Raw genomic sequence first — 8,149 nt, forward strand, 5'->3', positions numbered from 1 at the left:
TGTGTGTTGTCACCAATGTCAGTTGGTTCCTGGTTTCAATGTTTTGACATCTATTTTAATTGAGATTAATAAAACATTACATTTTAAGTAATTCACCATTACATCATCACATACAACGAGTGCTGTCAAATAGGGTGCTTTTGTTTCCTAGTATTAAGTTGGCTCTCCTTCCCCTTTATTGCACCGTTGTACACTATATATACTTTTGACCTGTTATATTAGAGGCAGATGCGAGGGTTTCCTTCCCTTTCCCCTTTCCCCTTTCCCCTTTCCCCTTTCCCTTTTCCCCTTTCCCCCATTTTGTGATATATAATATATCTGTCAAACTATGTGTTAGGATTTTAATATACTATTTGTTGCATTTCTATGGCATAGGGTGTTTTAGGTCTTTTGTCGCAATGCCTGGAACACATCACAAAGGCTATATTATGCCTGTAAAGGGTTTACCACTGTTTGTCCCAGTCATGAACGTTCCTGATTGGCTGTGTATCGAAGAGACTGTGTTGCCATTGGTCCACACATGGCACTCTTGATTTATGCCTTATGTGAGATCGTGGGACACAACCAATGGAGACCAAACAACAGATATATAAAGTGTTAGTTTAGGATAGGGTGCGAGATTCCTGACTAAGCTATTGAACATAGCGAAACGCTTTGAATTGAGGCTAGAACGGAGTGACATCATGGTGGACGGACACCCAGTTGGCTTGGTATTTCTTGCGGCCGCATTCAGGAGCACCAGCTGCACAGCGTTTGCATCCCATCAGGTGTGACTCCCAGAGAAGAAGGAGCGGTGAGAACGTCTCTCGCTCCACCTCCCATTATACTACTGCTCGTTTTTTTTTTATAACTTAAATTTTTTATTGAATATTTCAAGCATAAGATACATTACACAGTGCATATAATCATGAAAATAATTCCAACTTTGGGAAAAGACACATTCATTGAGAGATCACCCGGCCTTTCAAGCCCTACTCAGCCGGGCTATTCACGGTGGAATAATAAAAAGATGAACAATGTCAAAATAATCAAAGTAAAATAAAATTAAAAAAAAGAGGGGTGGGAAGGAAAGGTAGGGAAGGGGGAGGGGAGGGATAGGTAGAGGACGTCAGCCCCGGCGCAACCCGCAGAACGATAATGGCCGACTCTCCCAGTTCCCAGGGCATCTTATTCAGGCTAGCTCTAAGGTACATATGTCTGTGTCACTGTTTGACTAGTAAGAATTGGGCTTCCACTCCCAAAAGAGAACGCACCTATACCTATTGTAGCCAGATTGTGTTACTCTCAACCCCGGGGATATCTGTCTGAGCCAACCAAGGTGTCCAGACTTTTAGGAAATTAGTGCCAGTGTCATTAACTAAACTCGTCAACTTTTCCATCTGGCAAATAAACCACATGCGATTCCGAATCTTTGGGATGCTTGGAATATCGGGGCGTTTCCATAATGCTGCGATCTCGCTCCGCGTTGCTATGGCAAAATGTGCTATTAATTTATTGTTTGCTTTGGATAGACCCGTTAACGGTCTGCTCAAGAGGAACAGCCATGGATCTGGGGGAATAGTGAGGTCAAAGATCCTCTGTATCCAATTTCTAATTTCTACTACTACTGCTCGTTTTTATTGCTGAAATTGTAAGTGCGCACTTGTGAAGTGCTTTCATATTAAATGTAATCTTTATACAGTCTGCGCTATGGTGTTTCTCCGTTTTCCTGTCCTAGTGCATCCAATCCACTCCTTCTGTACCTAGAGGGTCCTCTACGTGGGACCACTGTTCCTGCACACTTTCAGTGTGATATGCTTTGCTTACTCACACTTATGTGAGTATAATGGTTGCGGATTACTAATTATTGAACCAGTAATTTCCAATACTGTGCTGCACTGTTTGCCATCTTCTCTTCTCTTACATATGTGGTATCCCGCGCCCTCACTACATTCATCCACTGCAAGCCAAGAAAAACCAAGACTTTTCTTTTTGTGAAGGTTGAGTGGGATTTCTTCACATTTGTGTTTAATCATTTTAGACATTGGTCTTTGTGGGCTATTGAGTCATTTATTGTCGTCTTGTTTGTTACCAATGCGGGTCACTGTTTCACTGTTTTATTGTGTTTTCACGCACAGTTCCATTATACCTAAGTGCCAGTCCTGTTTTTTTTTTTGCATTATATCTCATATGTTACCCCTGGATTTGGGACAAGCACCACGTCAATATAAGGCCAAGTCCACAGCAGGGGAGGCCGCGCTGAGCCATGCTGACGCTCCGCGCTGAGCCCCTGCATCCTCCATGAGGATGACTTTAGAGGGGGCTCACGCGAGCGTCCGCACGCGTGCTGAGGCGCTGGATTTTTCAGCCGACAGCCAAGCTGTTTTTCAGAGCGCTGTCGGCTGAAAACATCCAATCAGCGCGGAGCAGCGTCAACGTCACGGCGCCGAGACGTCGGTGCGTCGCGGGCGATTGGCCTAGCGACGTCACTGCCCCGCCTCCCTCAGTCTCCCCCCGCCTCCCGATCGCGCCCGCTGGCTCGCCTGCATGGGCATGAAATCGCGCAGATTTCAGCAGGCGGGCCTCAGTGTCAACGCGCCTCAGCCCTGCTACCCCCTCTATAGACTCAGCCTAAGATTGGCCATTTTGTATAGACTAAAATAGACTACAAAAATATTTTAAGCTCTAAAGAGAATAGTTTTTATTGTTACATACAGCTATACATTCTGTGTACACTCCAAAATGGAATATTGTACTTTTTGTAAAAAATTTTTTTTGTGGCAGCTGACTTCAGAAAAAGAACATCATCTTCATTCAATCGAAGACTTAAGGTTTATTGATTTAAGAGTAGCCAACCAAGTCTATCAGAAATGTAGAACCAGAGGCAGATTTCCCACAAGGCTGAATAGGCTATAGCCTAGGACAGCAATTGTTTAGTCAGAGAGCAGGGCTTCAGATGTAGCTCCCTGGACCAGCTAAACGGCTTCTCAGCTCGAGGTAAGGGGTGTGTGTGCGAGCATGTGTGTTTTGAGGTAGGTTTTTCCTTTCCCGGAGCGGCACCCCTCCTGCAACGTTGCACGGTCATGTTGACCGACGTCACATGCTGATGCGTTGCCATGACAACACACCATCACATGACACTGTTACACGGCAGGAGGAGAGCTGCTCCTCAAGGAATCGCATGGGAGCTAAGTATTCTTGATTACTTCCATCAGAAGTAGAGCTTAAAGGTTATTAGTTAAACATTACTCTTTGTTTTCACACACATTCCCAGCGTGCTCAAACTCCTACACCCACCACATCATGAATATATATTTATATCAAAAAGAGTGCTACTGAGCGTGGCAAGTGTATACAACACAAGACAGGTGCCCAATGCTACATCCAAATGACAAAACATATATGGTAATAAGTATAAAGTTGAAATACTTCAATAATAATAATAATTACTTGGTTATTTAGTTAAACCCTTTGGCCAAAGCGCCATAAGCCTACATACCAACGCCAAGGTATAACCAAATTAATGCAGGTCCTACACTACACTGTGAACCCTTCCCTTTACCTCTGTACGAGGGGAAAGAACCATAGTAGATCCTGTTCTTGCAGCAAAAGTGAAAAGACCTCCCAAGTTAAAAAGGTGAGGAGGGGTGAACTCTGGGGGGAGGTGCCACCTACCTCCATACAACTGTTGCCAGTCAGAAATTGATTAACACACACATTCCCAGCAAGCTCAAACTCCCACACCCACCACATCATGAATATATATTTATGTCAAAAAGAGAGCTACTGAGCATGGCAAATGTATTCAACAAAAGACAGGGGTGCCCAATGCTACATCCAAATGACAAAACATATATGGTAATAAGTATAAAGTTTAAATACTCTTTGTTTTCACCCCTACCGGTAATGCCTTGCTATCTAGTCCCCTCGTCCCCATTTTACTCTCTCCTCCATCATGCCCTGCTCCTTTTTACACACTCTCCTCCCCTCTCTTTGCACTCCCTGCCTTACTGTGTCTGCTCCTCTCTGTGCTCACTATACTCCCTCCTCTCCTACTAATCTCATCTGTCTCCTCTCCTTGCTGTCAGTTTCCTCCTACTCACCTTGTTTTCTCTCCTCCCCTATCTTGCACTCCCTCCTGCTCTCTTATTCCCTCATCCTCATCATCCACCTGTCTCCGCCTCTCCTTGCTGTCTGTCTTTCTCTCTGTCTCCTCTCTTTACTGTCTCTCTGGCTCTCCTCCCCTCCCCATCTTACTCTATCCTCTATCATACCCTGCCTCTTTGCACTCTCCTTTTCTATCTTTGCACTCCCTGCCTTACTGTGTCTGCTCCTCTCTGTGCTCACTAGACTACACTCCCTCCTCTACTACTCATCTCATCTGTCTCCTCCTATACTTACTATCATTCTGTTTCCTCCTCCTAATCACCTTGCTGTCTCTCTTCCCCTCTCTTTGCACGACCTCTTGCCCAATGTGCACATCGCTGTCCATTCCCTCATCATCATCCACCTGTCTCCTCGTGTATACATATAAAATAATTGCATCCTCAAGACATTAGTAGCCAAAGTAAAAATGTCACATGCAGTGAGAATATCTTGCTCATTATGCAGTGTGCAGAATTATCCTTTGGCAGATGTTCAATTCACATAACAATTCAAGTTAGTGATGAAACTATTAGCTCCAGGAATAACAGATCAAAGTTAATAGTTAAAATAATTCCTGTGGTCGCATAATGATGACATCACTTTATTACATGTTGGCCATTTTTCTCTATTTTTATTAGGAACTGAGGATTAATGGGATTAAGAATGCCAGGCAGCTGCAGAAGGATGAGCAGCAGCCTTATTACTTACATTATTAAACTAATTATATTGGGTATTAGCACTGGTGGGCAATGTGGGTTTAGCAAACATCTGAAATGAGTCTCAGTTGGTGCCCATGCACTGATTGTAAATCTTGTGTAATTTAAACACATCCCAGCCTTAAAAATGTCAGCTTCTCCAGGTATTTAACACTGTTTTATTATCCCGGCCAGTGTGTATACCTGGTCTGTAAAGCTTCTGTTGCACATGGGCTGTAGTACAATCATTGGGTAAGAAAATAAAATGTAGCTCCATGTGAAATTTTATAAAGATGTGGCCATGCAAATCTTAGAATCCAAACATTATAAACTGCACTCACCACCTTTTGCTCTGGTCTGGCCTTAGTCTTCCAGCTCTGCAGACAAGTCTCACAACTGGCATGCATATAAAGATAACGCATGTATTCGAAACGTTGTATTGTTTGAATTTCACACGACAGGTGGATTCTGCCCACAACCAGAGACTTTTCAAGGGACCCTGCCCTATCAGTCTGAGGAACAGGTGAGCTACCAAAAATGTCACTGATTAAGACCAGTATCAATCGGTATGTCGTGTGAGAAGGAATTAAGCATCAACTTTTGGAATGCAAGTGGCATCATCAAACCGACACAAAAAGGATAGACAGCACTCACTCAATCAGTATAAATGTGCAGGGTGCTTACGGAACCAGGAGGACCCAAATTCCCCCACAACCAATAGTAAAAAATAACTAGAGTTCCAGCACTCTCTGACTCAGAGAAAGTCCAAAAACTAGGTATATGCCAAACAAGTAAGTAATTTAATGTATGCACAAGATAAGATATCTTGGAATAATGCGGCGCATATGACAGAACAAAATCCTACAATCACGGTGGTAGGGGTGAAAATACACAGGGACAGGACAGGGAGTGGGATAGACACTAGGTAAGGAGAGTGGGGACAACACAAAAGGGGGGAGGGGGAGGGTAATCAGGGGGCAACGTTTCGGGGGGAGACCCCTTCTTAAGGCCCGTTCCCTCAGGTCTATAAAGACCACAAGGTACTTCCCTTAACCCTGACACCCCAGCCACCAGAGCAGCACTCAATAATCACAAAAAAATGCAACTAGAAAGCTCAAACGGGCAAAGTCCTGAGTACACCAGAGTATATATGTAATAAGAAAAATTAGTCAACAAGTCTCTCTTTCTCCCTCTCCTTTCCCTGGCGGGCTGCTTTTCTATCCCTTGACAAGCCAAATTGGCACTTGACAAATAGATGATGATGATGATAATAATAATAATATAGCTCAACCCCGTTATAGCACGATCTGCTTCAACGCGGATCCGCTTATAACGCGGTCTGAGCGTGGCTCCCATTTTTAAAAAGCTAGGCTGCATTTTTTTTTTCTCAAAGCTTTTTTGCTAACGGAGACAGACACAGAGACAGAAACACACACACTTGATATAGCTAGCAATGAATAAGCATGAGTTGTTGTATTATGTAACTGAGGGTAATGTAGGCAGTGCCCTACAGACTAATGAGGTTAAGAAATGTAGTTTGGGCTATAGGTTAGGAGTAGAGGGCAGTTTACTAAGTAAGGGCAGCTATGAGTGAGGACTAATCAGTGAGACAGGAATCAATCCCTCTATAAGAACCAAGGGGCTGGCGGCCCCGGGGAATGTCACTCATGCAGAAAACGAGTTGGTAGGGAGGGCTTGGCGGGAAGAGGAAGACCAGGTATCCCTATGGGAAGAAAGAAAAAATAAACAGTTCCACAAAGAAAACAAAAGCCCTTTAACAATGGTCCTCCTAACGCTTGAGTACAGGGGAGCTTTAGTGGGAGAGCCTATCACAAAAGTCTCATCAAAGGACACCCTTCACACTAGTAAATATTCTAGAGGAGAGTACAGCAGGGCCAAACACTAGTAACAAGCATAACAAGGGAATGGAAATGAGAACAGGGGAAACAATCGCACTGACGTCAGGGATAAGTCACTGTACCTCCGCTGGGGGGGGGGGGGAGGAGAGGGGCTGGCTCCGGGCCGGGGGACTCAGACAGACAGCTGACATCCCAGCTTCTTCAGACTGCGTGAGATCCTCCCTCTGCTCCCACCCTCTCGCAGACTCTCCACCAGCTTCTCCTGCACTGTCACAGACTTATCTCCCCCCCCCCCCCCCAAACACACACAGATATCTTCTACCTCTCTTGTTTCTGGGATTGTCCGTGCTGCTGCTGTTTCCGGCGACGCCTCCCCCCCGCAGCTATTTTTTTTGTGCAATCCCGGTTATAACACCTTCTCATTATGTGGACACCGAGCACCACGTTATAACGGGGTTCAGCTGTAATAATAATAAAAAACATTATAGTGTGAAAGCCATTTTTGCTTTATCAGTAAATCCGAGACCAGGCGATAACAAAAATATAATTTTGAATGCTACTTTGATTTTTTTTTTCCAGACAGAAGTTAAGAAAATGAACAGTTGAAAGTAAACATGTTGAAGCGAAGAAAAATCAAGCGCAAATACCTTTTGTATTAAACCCAGTGAACACACTAGTGATAGAATAATAAATGTATAAAACTGGAAATAATGCTGCTCCAGAAGTGGACTCAATCCCAGTCCATATAAAGGACGCAAGAAACGGAAAATCAGGAACACAAATAAATCCAGATATGAAAAAAAGAGGCACACACATATAGTGCAATAATGTTTCAACAATAAATACAAATGTGAAAAATAATAAATATCTCACTCACATGTTCCATGAGTGGTAAAGGTAGTGTGGTTGTAATGAGTAACCAACTCGTGTCTGATTCTTCAGATACTCCCGAGACAGCGTCCATCAGAGCAGGATGGGTATTTTCAAAGATAGAGATTTCCCATGTATGAAAAAATAGAAAGGACACACAGATAGTGCAGGTTTTTGAAGTGAAACTTCTTTAGTGGCACCTAGTCCTGATGGGACAAAACTGGATATATGGGGGGCGAAATGTGAAACGGAAGTGACGTCATGTAATGGACGCCGCTCCGCTCACACGTCCCGTCACATGCGGCGGCGGTGGCGATAGCCGCCGGTGCCGCTCCTAATCACCGGCGCATCCCCCACCCCCACATCCCCCCACACACCCGGCTGCTGACATATGCGGCGGCGATCGCCGCCGCTCCTAACAGCCGCTGTTCCCCGCCCGCTGCCATGCCGCGCATGCGCAGTTGTGATGGCGCCGCTGACGGACGCCACACATGCGCTGAAGCGGCTGGCAGCGCCGTCGTTCCCCCCACACGCTCCTAACGCCCATTGGCAGCGGCGCCATTCAGCCCTCCACTGACGCGGGCGTTCGCGGGCCCCCTG

The 8,149-nt window shown here is 44.9% G+C and overlaps 1 long non-coding RNA gene across 1 annotated transcript; it reads left to right on the plus strand.

Annotated features, from left to right (window-relative positions):
* Nucleotides 1–1,079: 1,079 nt before the first annotated feature.
* Nucleotides 1,080–7,560, plus strand: LOC142499241 (uncharacterized). Its single transcript, XR_012802636.1, has 3 exons — nucleotides 1,080–1,816; nucleotides 5,282–5,343; nucleotides 7,259–7,560. It is a non-coding gene; the product is annotated as an uncharacterized LOC142499241 (long non-coding RNA).
* Nucleotides 7,561–8,149: the final 589 nt, after the last annotated feature.

The sequence above is a fragment of the Ascaphus truei genome, chromosome 7 (assembly GCF_040206685.1).
Source record: "Ascaphus truei isolate aAscTru1 chromosome 7, aAscTru1.hap1, whole genome shotgun sequence".
NCBI lineage: Eukaryota > Metazoa > Chordata > Amphibia > Anura > Ascaphidae > Ascaphus > Ascaphus truei.